This window comes from Dromaius novaehollandiae, unplaced genomic scaffold (genome assembly GCF_036370855.1).
Source record: "Dromaius novaehollandiae isolate bDroNov1 unplaced genomic scaffold, bDroNov1.hap1 HAP1_SCAFFOLD_259, whole genome shotgun sequence".
Taxonomy (NCBI): Eukaryota; Metazoa; Chordata; class Aves; order Casuariiformes; family Dromaiidae; genus Dromaius; species Dromaius novaehollandiae.
Window position 1 is genome coordinate 1 of NW_026991359.1, and position 13,095 is coordinate 13,095.

Sequence of the window (13,095 nt, forward strand, 5' to 3'; positions counted from 1 at the left end):
CTTAACCAGGTCAGCTGCTTTTGCTCAGACTTCTTGTGGCCCATGTGTGCTGGCATCCTGTGTTTGGCAGAGGCTGCCATCAGATGCTGAGGCAACAGTCCAAAATGCCCAGTCTCCCAGCGGTTTTGCAGCTTGGTTTTTCTTGAGCCTTTGGTGATGCCTGGCACGTCTTCCCTCCCCGTCCCCCGGCATGAATTTCTGTGTTTACTTTTTGAACCTATGTAACTGTCTTTGGCATCCACAACTCTGATCCTGTGTTGTACTTTCTTTCTCATCCTTTTGAAGCAAGGACTTCCTCCTTTGCGGGCCCATCTCCATACAGGACCTCTGTGGATCTAGTGCCCCCAGCCAGTCTAAGCAAGAAGTATTGAACAGGAGGCTTGTGTTTTAAACAGCAGAGCTCTGTCTGTGGAGTACGGCACAGCGGCTGGGCATACTAGTCCTGCAGTGTTTGCTGGCTTTGGCCAGGCCTGGGAAGCTCTTTCCTTGGCATGGCAGAACAGAGGAGAGCAGGTTGAGCCAGACTGGCTCTGAGGGCTCTTGAGTTTGCGCAGGTATTTGTTGAGCTTCAGACTGTTCCTGCAGTCCGTGTTATGACTTTGGAGATTGCAGTGATTAAGCTTTCCGTCACTTCTGTCTGTGTCCTAAGCTCTAGCCCTTTAAAATTTAAAATGCGGATCCCGGGGAGCCTTTGGCTCAGGAAGCCCCTAAACCCCAGAGTGCCAGTACTGCAGCTTGCCTCTGGTACAGCCCCGTTGGGTTGGGCTTGCTGGGCGGCAATGAGGCCTCGGGCTTCGTGCGGGGGCCCAGGCCTCGGCGGTGCCGGCGGCGGCCATGCGGCACGGGGAGGGGAAGGGCCGCCGAGCGCAACGGAACGCAACGGAAGGGCCGGGGCGGCAGCAGCAGCAGCACAGCGCCACGGAGCATGCGCGGCACCCCGCGGCATGCTGGGAGCTGTAGTCCTGCGGCACAGGCGGCTCCCAAGCGGGCCTGGGCCGCAGCGGCCGCACGAATCCCCTCCCCGCGCCCCGGGCGCCGCCACCGGCGGCATGGAGCCGTGTGGGCAAGGCCCTGCAGGGCAATGGCTCTCTCTGCCATGGTGCCTCTGGCTTTTTTGTCAACCCAGGAGGTCACAGCAGAGCAAGAGGTGCCGGTGGAGGGTCGCAGCTGCAGGAGGGCTCTCGAGAGGAGCCATGGAGCATTACCTGGCTGCAGGGCTGCGAGACGCAGACGGACTGCTGAGTGCAGAGGAGAAGAGGGGCGAGGTGTGTGCTGGATGAATGGAGAGGGCTCAGCTTGGGAGCCGGCGACTGCGCGGGCTGCTCTGGCGCCTGGGGCAGTGCGGAGGGAAGTGAGAGTGGTAGGCCTAGAGGGATGCCAGTGCAGGCTCCCAGGGGCTCCTGTCTCTCTGCCCGTGCTGGATTCGAGCTCAGCAGGTAGGAGGGGTGCTGTGCAAGGACCCCAGGGGGCTGGTTTACAGGCATTGGAGCTGTGGGGAAGGAGGCGATGAAGCAAAGAGCTGCTGTGGAATAGGCCACTCTTTGCACTCTCCTTGTCTGGGCTCTTTAAAGAGCATTTCTGGTAAGCGCTCTGCAAGAAGGCTCTTGAGATGGTGGCCCGAATGCCCATGAGCGTCTCTGTCTTTCTAGCCCGGGCGCAGAAGACAGCAACTCGGAGCAGGATGTCCTGAGCTGCTGGATATGCCGCTCGGGGTCAAACTCCCTTTGCTGCCTGGCTCCAACCCTGTCTTCTACCGGAGCAAGCTGGGGGAAAAGGTAAAAGCAGTAGAAAGGAGTAGGAAAAGTCCCTGCTTTTTCATCCTCTGCTTGCCCAGACCCATTGAGCAGCCTGGAAAAGAAACAGCCTTTCACAGAAATCAGGGTGGCGACATGCTGTAGAGTGGGAGCTGCAGTCCTTAAATGAGACAGGGCTGGGAGGGCAAAGCAAGCTCGGTGCTCTGTGGTGCTGAGAGAAGGCAGGAGTTGCAAAGAGCTGGGCCCAATACTGGCCAGAGGGCGGGAGAGCGTGTCCCACCACTGGTCTCTGCCTGTGCGTGAGCTTGCCAGAGCCAACGCCAGCCTGGCTTGCGGCACCATGCAAGTGTGTGGCTGGTGCCCTGCGTGCAGCCGGCAGCAAGGCGTCCAGATGCTGGGGGACAGTGTCCTTCCGGCAGGGCCACAGATGTGACTACCGCCTCTGCAGGCAGTACTCTCAACCTCGGAGGCTTGAAAGCGCTACCCTGGGGGCTGAAGGAGCTCGGGAATGTCTTTGTCGCTTTCCTGCTCTCTCCTACCCTGCTCATGCTGTGGACGATATGTTTTACAGCTTCACCAGCCATCTGGTTATTTCAATCTGGGCGATCCACACTGCCGCTTACTAAGCAACGAGTACAACGGTCTGCATGACCCGCATTTGCAGGCCTACTACAACTGCAAAGACAGCCTGCGGAGACTGAAGAGAGGAGCTTACATCACCAGGGATGGCAAAGTAGGTTGGCTATGGGGGTGAGAAGAAGAGTTTCCAGGAGGCAGGGTTGCCAGAGCGCTTGCTGCAGCCGCCTCTTGTGGGCGGAGGGCGCGGGGCTGCTGCGCTGCTTTCCCTGGGGGCAGCAGGAGCCCAAAGCCCGCTCGGGGAAGTCCCACGCCTGCTCTCCCAGGGCCGTGCCGCGCTGCCTGGGCGCCGACGGAGCAGCGGGTGCGTGGCCTGGCGGCAGAGTGAGGAGCGCTGCTGCCCGCTGCGGGTGTGGGAGCAGAGCCCCCAGCCGCTGCGCAGGGCAGGGGGTGCAGGGGAGCAGCTCCCGCTGCGTTAGCGCTCTTGCTGGCAAGGCAGGCTGCGTAGCGAGCGTGACAAGCCTTGGGTGATTTCTCTCCATAGGTCGTGTGCACTCTGCGGGCGTTCAGTGAATACAGACAGTATCTGACCACGCTCAGGACAGAGGCGGACAAAATGTACCGTTGAGAGCAAGTAAGTAAAGCTCACTGTTCATAGGCACGTTTCATGGTGCAGAGGGTTGGCGCTTTACTTGTTTTATCTCGGCAAGGCGTGAACTGAAGAAGCAGTGGGGGCTGTGCTGGTGGGCTGGGCATTCTGGTAGAGAAACAACTACCTGGGTCTGAGCTGAGATGGCACAGGGGTGGGGACAGGCAGGAAAGTCATCCCCGAGTGCCTGGAGTGCTGAGGGAAGCCCTTCTCTTCTCCCCTGGTTTGTGGCTGAAGCAGAGTGCTGCTTGGGACCCGCATGAAGCCTCTGCATGCAGGTGCATGAGAGCATTTTGTGGCAAAGGCGAGCTAAAACCTGGTGTCAACTTTCAGAAAATGCTTTGACGACAGCTGGCAAAAGTAAAGGATGTACCTGAACTACCAGAAGGGATGGACATTTCTCGCCTCCGAGAGTGGCTGCTGTGGGAGCAAAGAGAGAATTTGAGAGATGGAGAGAGGGAGATGAGGGATAGGTAAGAGACAGGACAAGAAGCTGATTGTGCCTAGAGTGGTGCAATCAGTGTTTGGAGCCTGGCAAAGGCAGCTGGAAGCTGTTTGGGGCGCTGGAGCCAGGAGCCCAGAGCGGGACGAGGGCAGTGGCTGAGCAGGGAGTGGTCTGGGCAAGAGAGCTGCAGGCGCTCTGTTTCAGCCATCTCTATTTCTCTTCAAAGGTATCTGGCCATGATTGCGGAGAGCATGGAGAAGCCTGAGGCTCCTGAAGCAGACAAACGCCTCCCCCAGCAGGCTGAGCAGGACCAGGTGTGCCCGGCACTCTTGGTGGGCTCTTGTGCTCTCAGACTCCCCTACTCAGCATCAATCCCTTAGCTGCACTACGTGTCCCCACGGTCCGTTGCTTGTTTCTCGTGTGGCGAGCAGCCAGACATGCAGCGTCCCTGAGGCCGATAGTGCCAGTGCTTAGCCACCCGTGGGTTAGTTCCCTCCTGCAGGAGCTCCAAGGTTAGCTTAGAGGAGAGCCTGCTGTTGCCCGAGTCTCATTAGCGGGGCGTGGGAAATGCTGCCTGGCTCCATCCGGTGCAACAGCCTGGCAGGGAAAGTACAGGAGCAGCTGGGTGCTCCAGGAACAAGGACTGCTTTTCTATTCTCTTGGTCTCAAAACTAGCCTTCTTCACATGCGCACTGGAAAAGGTGCAAGTGAGCCTCAGAGAAGAGGCAGAGGTGTCGTGAGAGCAGGCAGCACCCACGGCAGAAGAGCGCAAAGAGTCCAGCCCAACAACTTCACCTCCTCCCTCTCCTCTACCCTTTTCTTCACTGCTCCCTCATCAGTTCCTGCTGGTTTCTGTTACAGAAGCCTTTAACGGGAGAAGTGCATCACGAAGTCCAGACTACGCTGGTGTGGACTACGCCGACAGAAGCCCAGGAGCTGCAAGAGCTGGCTGAGAGCGTGGTCGAGGAAGCGCTGCAGAGGGCGAAAGAGCTGCATCCGGCGGTCCACGTTTTAAGGAGGGCTCCCCTGGCCATCAGCGGAAGGATACTGGCTAGTGCGAGAAGGGCAGAGCCTTCAGAGACATCGCCTCCAGATCTCCAGCAGGAAATCGGACAGGCAGCCAGAGAGATTGCAGCAACCCTTTGGGATCGCTTAGGGAAGCGTTTGCTATGCAGCCCGTCAGACGCCTCTGAGCCCAGGCTGTTGGCCAGGTGGAGGCAGCAGCTTGTTGCCGGAGGAGCCACGCGAGCTGCCGAATCGGGAGGAAGCGGAGCGAGGCAAGCTGAGGGAGCAGGCTATGATGGAGCATCTCCTCTGCCTTCTCTTGACCAAATCCCCACAGATGCAGTTGTGAGTGTTGGAGTCACCTCGCAATCATTCGTGGCTTCTCAATTTGAACGGCACTTCCAGTGTACATTTTCTGAAGTCCTGAAGCTGCCCCTTGAAACGATTTCTGAGAGACAACCGTAGCCACCCCAGACGCCTGTCTCCACCCAGGTCACAAAAGAAGGGGAAGGATCATCTAGTGCATCTGAACATTGGCTGTCAGAAGCCACAAGGTTGCCCCCGGTGCAGCCTTTGCAAAATCTTGCGGCTGTATCCCCAGAGAGTAGCACGCTTGCAAGGCGTAGCATCCAAAACGCCATTTGCAAAGTTCAGCATCTCCACGCAGAATTAAAAGCGTATGCTGAAAGGATTGTCCGTGATGCTCTTGACACCCTGAAGAAGGAGGAGGAGGAGAAGTTAGGAAAAGAAATGTATGCAAAGGCAAGCTCCTTTGAGGACTCTTCAGAAGAAAGCACGGAGGAGAGTGGGCTAGTGGAGCAGCTATTAGAGCGGTGTGGTCCCCCTCTGACTACAGTGGCTTCAGGAGTCCATTGTGGAAGGCGGGTCACAAAACAGCCCAGCCCAAGAGATGGGAAGGAGAGCTCTCTGGGCCAGGGCTTTCTAAGGCCAGCAGAAAAGAAAATCCCCGCTAAAAAATTAGACAAGCGTCAACCAAGCATGAAGCTCCCACCTATCATGGTCCCCGGAATGGTCATGCCTTCAGAGGCAGAAGCACAGTCTGCAGAGGAGCTGTCACCTCATCTCCTCCCCTCTGTCCTCCAAGGCTCTGCACAAGATGCTCAGAGCCCACCAGAAGGCATTCAGAAGCCCCTGTATTATCCTTCGGCACATGCATCAGGACTTTATACTCCCATGCCTAAAGCGAGGCCAGGGAGCATGCAAGAAGCCTTCCCCTCCATGAGCCAGCAGTTAACCAGACAGCCCACTCCACCACTAGCTCCAAAGCCCCCTTCCCAGAGAGGAGCCCAGCGTAGACCCGTGCATGTAAAGCTTGTGCCAGGCGAGCTGGAGCAATGGGAATCAGGAGAGACAGCATTAGCTGGGCGGCTGCTGGAGCCTGTTCTGAGGAGGTGTGTGTCTGCAGGCTCCAGTTCTTCTTCTGACACCAGTGCTGAGAACTGTCAGCAAGAAAACTACAGGAAATGGTCACCCCACAGAGAATAAAGAGTTTACTTCCAAGCGCTGTTTGTATGTCCTCGTATTCTTTTGCTGCTCTTATGATAGACAGTTCATCACAACAGTCAGCAGCAACTACTCCAACAGGTCAACGACACCTTATGCCTTACTAGCAAGGCAGAGGAGCAGGAGTTTCTCTTCAACCAGCTTACCTGACGGAAGGGCTCCACAGTGCGTTTGCTTGCGTGGCCTGGGAAGCCCTGGGCTATCAAGGAGTATTCAGGGGAGGAGAGGGGATGGCTAGCACATGCCTTCACATCTGTGTTACTGAGCTCAGTTCATGCCCTTACAGTGTGCGTGGAGGAAAGACTGCCGTACTTTTCGTATGTCCATGACCACATGTTTGAGTATGATAAACACAATATTCACCGCTCTTGTGAGGCACTAGTGTGTCTTCTCTCCCCGTACACTTCCTTCACTGTATCATTGCTTTACCCCGAGCAAAATTGCCAGTCAACCCACTGACTTCAGGCACACAAAGTTTGCTGAGATGCTGTTGATTCCAAGGTAGGAGAAAGGTAGTTGCTTCAATTAACCCCTGCGTATTTTACAGGAAAGCATATAAACTCAAGCTGTTTTCCTGTTAATGCTCTGCAAGCTCAGTAAACTTCCTCCCTACCTGCCCCCACCTTCCTTTCAGGTGCCAGTACAGCAACAGCAATGCTGCTGTTCTTTCCCATTTGCCACTCACATTGGCAGTCCTTGCACAGGAGCTTCCACACAGTTGGATACCATTCTTAAAGGAAAGACCAAGCTCAGGGTTTGGGCCTGTGTGGGGAAGGAGGAGCCCAAAAGCTTTAGGCTTTCACGAAAACTGTCAGGAAAAGAAAAAGGCACGATTTTGGTCTAACGAAGAACCCACAGAAAATCTTTTTTGCCCTCCTTCAGGACTATGCTCCTGGGGGAAAGTTGGTGTGTGGCGGTAGCACTTGTCAAAGCTGCTGTGGTTAGCTTGCTCTTTCACTGCTGCTTAACCAGGTCAGCTGCTTTTGCTCAGACTTCTTGTGGCCCATGTGTGCTGGCATCCTGTGTTTGGCAGAGGCTGCCATCAGATGCTGAGGCAACAGTCCAAAATGCCCAGTCTCCCAGCGGTTTTGCAGCTTGGTTTTTCTTGAGCCTTTGGTGATGCCTGGCACGTCTTCCCTCCCCGTCCCCCGGCATGAATTTCTGTGTTTACTTTTTGAACCTATGTAACTGTCTTTGGCATCCACAACTCTGATCCTGTGTTGTACTTTCTTTCTCATCCTTTTGAAGCAAGGACTTCCTCCTTTGCGGGCCCATCTCCATACAGGACCTCTGTGGATCTAGTGCCCCCAGCCAGTCTAAGCAAGAAGTATTGAACAGGAGGCTTGTGTTTTAAACAGCAGAGCTCTGTCTGTGGAGTACGGCACAGCGGCTGGGCATACTAGTCCTGCAGTGTTTGCTGGCTTTGGCCAGGCCTGGGAAGCTCTTTCCTTGGCATGGCAGAACAGAGGAGAGCAGGTTGAGCCAGACTGGCTCTGAGGGCTCTTGAGTTTGCGCAGGTATTTGTTGAGCTTCAGACTGTTCCTGCAGTCCGTGTTATGACTTTGGAGATTGCAGTGATTAAGCTTTCCGTCACTTCTGTCTGTGTCCTAAGCTCTAGCCCTTTAAAATTTAAAATGCGGATCCCGGGGAGCCTTTGGCTCAGGAAGCCCCTAAACCCCAGAGTGCCAGTACTGCAGCTTGCCTCTGGTACAGCCCCGTTGGGTTGGGCTTGCTGGGCGGCAATGAGGCCTCGGGCTTCGTGCGGGGGCCCAGGCCTCGGCGGTGCCGGCGGCGGCCATGCGGCACGGGGAGGGGAAGGGCCGCCGAGCGCAACGGAACGCAACGGAAGGGCCGGGGCGGCAGCAGCAGCAGCACAGCGCCACGGAGCATGCGCGGCACCCCGCGGCATGCTGGGAGCTGTAGTCCTGCGGCACAGGCGGCTCCCAAGCGGGCCTGGGCCGCAGCGGCCGCACGAATCCCCTCCCCGCGCCCCGGGCGCCGCCACCGGCGGCATGGAGCCGTGTGGGCAAGGCCCTGCAGGGCAATGGCTCTCTCTGCCATGGTGCCTCTGGCTTTTTTGTCAACCCAGGAGGTCACAGCAGAGCAAGAGGTGCCGGTGGAGGGTCGCAGCTGCAGGAGGGCTCTCGAGAGGAGCCATGGAGCATTACCTGGCTGCAGGGCTGCGAGACGCAGACGGACTGCTGAGTGCAGAGGAGAAGAGGGGCGAGGTGTGTGCTGGATGAATGGAGAGGGCTCAGCTTGGGAGCCGGCGACTGCGCGGGCTGCTCTGGCGCCTGGGGCAGTGCGGAGGGAAGTGAGAGTGGTAGGCCTAGAGGGATGCCAGTGCAGGCTCCCAGGGGCTCCTGTCTCTCTGCCCGTGCTGGATTCGAGCTCAGCAGGTAGGAGGGGTGCTGTGCAAGGACCCCAGGGGGCTGGTTTACAGGCATTGGAGCTGTGGGGAAGGAGGCGATGAAGCAAAGAGCTGCTGTGGAATAGGCCACTCTTTGCACTCTCCTTGTCTGGGCTCTTTAAAGAGCATTTCTGGTAAGCGCTCTGCAAGAAGGCTCTTGAGATGGTGGCCCGAATGCCCATGAGCGTCTCTGTCTTTCTAGCCCGGGCGCAGAAGACAGCAACTCGGAGCAGGATGTCCTGAGCTGCTGGATATGCCGCTCGGGGTCAAACTCCCTTTGCTGCCTGGCTCCAACCCTGTCTTCTACCGGAGCAAGCTGGGGGAAAAGGTAAAAGCAGTAGAAAGGAGTAGGAAAAGTCCCTGCTTTTTCATCCTCTGCTTGCCCAGACCCATTGAGCAGCCTGGAAAAGAAACAGCCTTTCACAGAAATCAGGGTGGCGACATGCTGTAGAGTGGGAGCTGCAGTCCTTAAATGAGACAGGGCTGGGAGGGCAAAGCAAGCTCGGTGCTCTGTGGTGCTGAGAGAAGGCAGGAGTTGCAAAGAGCTGGGCCCAATACTGGCCAGAGGGCGGGAGAGCGTGTCCCACCACTGGTCTCTGCCTGTGCGTGAGCTTGCCAGAGCCAACGCCAGCCTGGCTTGCGGCACCATGCAAGTGTGTGGCTGGTGCCCTGCGTGCAGCCGGCAGCAAGGCGTCCAGATGCTGGGGGACAGTGTCCTTCCGGCAGGGCCACAGATGTGACTACCGCCTCTGCAGGCAGTACTCTCAACCTCGGAGGCTTGAAAGCGCTACCCTGGGGGCTGAAGGAGCTCGGGAATGTCTTTGTCGCTTTCCTGCTCTCTCCTACCCTGCTCATGCTGTGGACGATATGTTTTACAGCTTCACCAGCCATCTGGTTATTTCAATCTGGGCGATCCACACTGCCGCTTACTAAGCAACGAGTACAACGGTCTGCATGACCCGCATTTGCAGGCCTACTACAACTGCAAAGACAGCCTGCGGAGACTGAAGAGAGGAGCTTACATCACCAGGGATGGCAAAGTAGGTTGGCTATGGGGGTGAGAAGAAGAGTTTCCAGGAGGCAGGGTTGCCAGAGCGCTTGCTGCAGCCGCCTCTTGTGGGCGGAGGGCGCGGGGCTGCTGCGCTGCTTTCCCTGGGGGCAGCAGGAGCCCAAAGCCCGCTCGGGGAAGTCCCACGCCTGCTCTCCCAGGGCCGTGCCGCGCTGCCTGGGCGCCGACGGAGCAGCGGGTGCGTGGCCTGGCGGCAGAGTGAGGAGCGCTGCTGCCCGCTGCGGGTGTGGGAGCAGAGCCCCCAGCCGCTGCGCAGGGCAGGGGGTGCAGGGGAGCAGCTCCCGCTGCGTTAGCGCTCTTGCTGGCAAGGCAGGCTGCGTAGCGAGCGTGACAAGCCTTGGGTGATTTCTCTCCATAGGTCGTGTGCACTCTGCGGGCGTTCAGTGAATACAGACAGTATCTGACCACGCTCAGGACAGAGGCGGACAAAATGTACCGTTGAGAGCAAGTAAGTAAAGCTCACTGTTCATAGGCACGTTTCATGGTGCAGAGGGTTGGCGCTTTACTTGTTTTATCTCGGCAAGGCGTGAACTGAAGAAGCAGTGGGGGCTGTGCTGGTGGGCTGGGCATTCTGGTAGAGAAACAACTACCTGGGTCTGAGCTGAGATGGCACAGGGGTGGGGACAGGCAGGAAAGTCATCCCCGAGTGCCTGGAGTGCTGAGGGAAGCCCTTCTCTTCTCCCCTGGTTTGTGGCTGAAGCAGAGTGCTGCTTGGGACCCGCATGAAGCCTCTGCATGCAGGTGCATGAGAGCATTTTGTGGCAAAGGCGAGCTAAAACCTGGTGTCAACTTTCAGAAAATGCTTTGACGACAGCTGGCAAAAGTAAAGGATGTACCTGAACTACCAGAAGGGATGGACATTTCTCGCCTCCGAGAGTGGCTGCTGTGGGAGCAAAGAGAGAATTTGAGAGATGGAGAGAGGGAGATGAGGGATAGGTAAGAGACAGGACAAGAAGCTGATTGTGCCTAGAGTGGTGCAATCAGTGTTTGGAGCCTGGCAAAGGCAGCTGGAAGCTGTTTGGGGCGCTGGAGCCAGGAGCCCAGAGCGGGACGAGGGCAGTGGCTGAGCAGGGAGTGGTCTGGGCAAGAGAGCTGCAGGCGCTCTGTTTCAGCCATCTCTATTTCTCTTCAAAGGTATCTGGCCATGATTGCGGAGAGCATGGAGAAGCCTGAGGCTCCTGAAGCAGACAAACGCCTCCCCCAGCAGGCTGAGCAGGACCAGGTGTGCCCGGCACTCTTGGTGGGCTCTTGTGCTCTCAGACTCCCCTACTCAGCATCAATCCCTTAGCTGCACTACGTGTCCCCACGGTCCGTTGCTTGTTTCTCGTGTGGCGAGCAGCCAGACATGCAGCGTCCCTGAGGCCGATAGTGCCAGTGCTTAGCCACCCGTGGGTTAGTTCCCTCCTGCAGGAGCTCCAAGGTTAGCTTAGAGGAGAGCCTGCTGTTGCCCGAGTCTCATTAGCGGGGCGTGGGAAATGCTGCCTGGCTCCATCCGGTGCAACAGCCTGGCAGGGAAAGTACAGGAGCAGCTGGGTGCTCCAGGAACAAGGACTGCTTTTCTATTCTCTTGGTCTCAAAACTAGCCTTCTTCACATGCGCACTGGAAAAGGTGCAAGTGAGCCTCAGAGAAGAGGCAGAGGTGTCGTGAGAGCAGGCAGCACCCACGGCAGAAGAGCGCAAAGAGTCCAGCCCAACAACTTCACCTCCTCCCTCTCCTCTACCCTTTTCTTCACTGCTCCCTCATCAGTTCCTGCTGGTTTCTGTTACAGAAGCCTTTAACGGGAGAAGTGCATCACGAAGTCCAGACTACGCTGGTGTGGACTACGCCGACAGAAGCCCAGGAGCTGCAAGAGCTGGCTGAGAGCGTGGTCGAGGAAGCGCTGCAGAGGGCGAAAGAGCTGCATCCGGCGGTCCACGTTTTAAGGAGGGCTCCCCTGGCCATCAGCGGAAGGATACTGGCTAGTGCGAGAAGGGCAGAGCCTTCAGAGACATCGCCTCCAGATCTCCAGCAGGAAATCGGACAGGCAGCCAGAGAGATTGCAGCAACCCTTTGGGATCGCTTAGGGAAGCGTTTGCTATGCAGCCCGTCAGACGCCTCTGAGCCCAGGCTGTTGGCCAGGTGGAGGCAGCAGCTTGTTGCCGGAGGAGCCACGCGAGCTGCCGAATCGGGAGGAAGCGGAGCGAGGCAAGCTGAGGGAGCAGGCTATGATGGAGCATCTCCTCTGCCTTCTCTTGACCAAATCCCCACAGATGCAGTTGTGAGTGTTGGAGTCACCTCGCAATCATTCGTGGCTTCTCAATTTGAACGGCACTTCCAGTGTACATTTTCTGAAGTCCTGAAGCTGCCCCTTGAAACGATTTCTGAGAGACAACCGTAGCCACCCCAGACGCCTGTCTCCACCCAGGTCACAAAAGAAGGGGAAGGATCATCTAGTGCATCTGAACATTGGCTGTCAGAAGCCACAAGGTTGCCCCCGGTGCAGCCTTTGCAAAATCTTGCGGCTGTATCCCCAGAGAGTAGCACGCTTGCAAGGCGTAGCATCCAAAACGCCATTTGCAAAGTTCAGCATCTCCACGCAGAATTAAAAGCGTATGCTGAAAGGATTGTCCGTGATGCTCTTGACACCCTGAAGAAGGAGGAGGAGGAGAAGTTAGGAAAAGAAATGTATGCAAAGGCAAGCTCCTTTGAGGACTCTTCAGAAGAAAGCACGGAGGAGAGTGGGCTAGTGGAGCAGCTATTAGAGCGGTGTGGTCCCCCTCTGACTACAGTGGCTTCAGGAGTCCATTGTGGAAGGCGGGTCACAAAACAGCCCAGCCCAAGAGATGGGAAGGAGAGCTCTCTGGGCCAGGGCTTTCTAAGGCCAGCAGAAAAGAAAATCCCCGCTAAAAAATTAGACAAGCGTCAACCAAGCATGAAGCTCCCACCTATCATGGTCCCCGGAATGGTCATGCCTTCAGAGGCAGAAGCACAGTCTGCAGAGGAGCTGTCACCTCATCTCCTCCCCTCTGTCCTCCAAGGCTCTGCACAAGATGCTCAGAGCCCACCAGAAGGCATTCAGAAGCCCCTGTATTATCCTTCGGCACATGCATCAGGACTTTATACTCCCATGCCTAAAGCGAGGCCAGGGAGCATGCAAGAAGCCTTCCCCTCCATGAGCCAGCAGTTAACCAGACAGCCCACTCCACCACTAGCTCCAAAGCCCCCTTCCCAGAGAGGAGCCCAGCGTAGACCCGTGCATGTAAAGCTTGTGCCAGGCGAGCTGGAGCAATGGGAATCAGGAGAGACAGCATTAGCTGGGCGGCTGCTGGAGCCTGTTCTGAGGAGGTGTGTGTCTGCAGGCTCCAGTTCTTCTTCTGACACCAGTGCTGAGAACTGTCAGCAAGAAAACTACAGGAAATGGTCACCCCACAGAGAATAAAGAGTTTACTTCCAAGCGCTGTTTGTATGTCCTCGTATTCTTTTGCTGCTCTTATGATAGACAGTTCATCACAACAGTCAGCAGCAACTACTCCAACAGGTCAACGACACCTTATGCCTTACTAGCAAGGCAGAGGAGCAGGAGTTTCTCTTCAACCAGCTTACCTGACGGAAGGGCTCCACAGTGCGTTTGCTTGCGTGGCCTGGGAAGCCCTGGGCTATCAAGGAGTATTCAGGGGAGGAGA

At 56.8% G+C, this 13,095-nt stretch overlaps 2 long non-coding RNA genes across 2 annotated transcripts; both read left to right on the forward strand.

Annotated features, from left to right (window-relative positions):
• Positions 1-962: 962 nt before the first annotated feature.
• On the forward strand, positions 963-2,457 carry LOC135326021 (uncharacterized). Its single transcript, XR_010386703.1, has 3 exons — positions 963-1,265; positions 1,650-1,775; positions 2,326-2,457. It is a non-coding gene; the product is annotated as an uncharacterized LOC135326021 (long non-coding RNA).
• Positions 2,458-7,878: 5,421 nt separating this feature from the next.
• LOC135326020 (uncharacterized) lies at positions 7,879-9,373 on the forward strand. Its single transcript, XR_010386702.1, has 3 exons — positions 7,879-8,181; positions 8,566-8,691; positions 9,242-9,373. It is a non-coding gene; the product is annotated as an uncharacterized LOC135326020 (long non-coding RNA).
• The last annotated feature ends 3,722 nt before the right edge of the window (positions 9,374-13,095 follow it).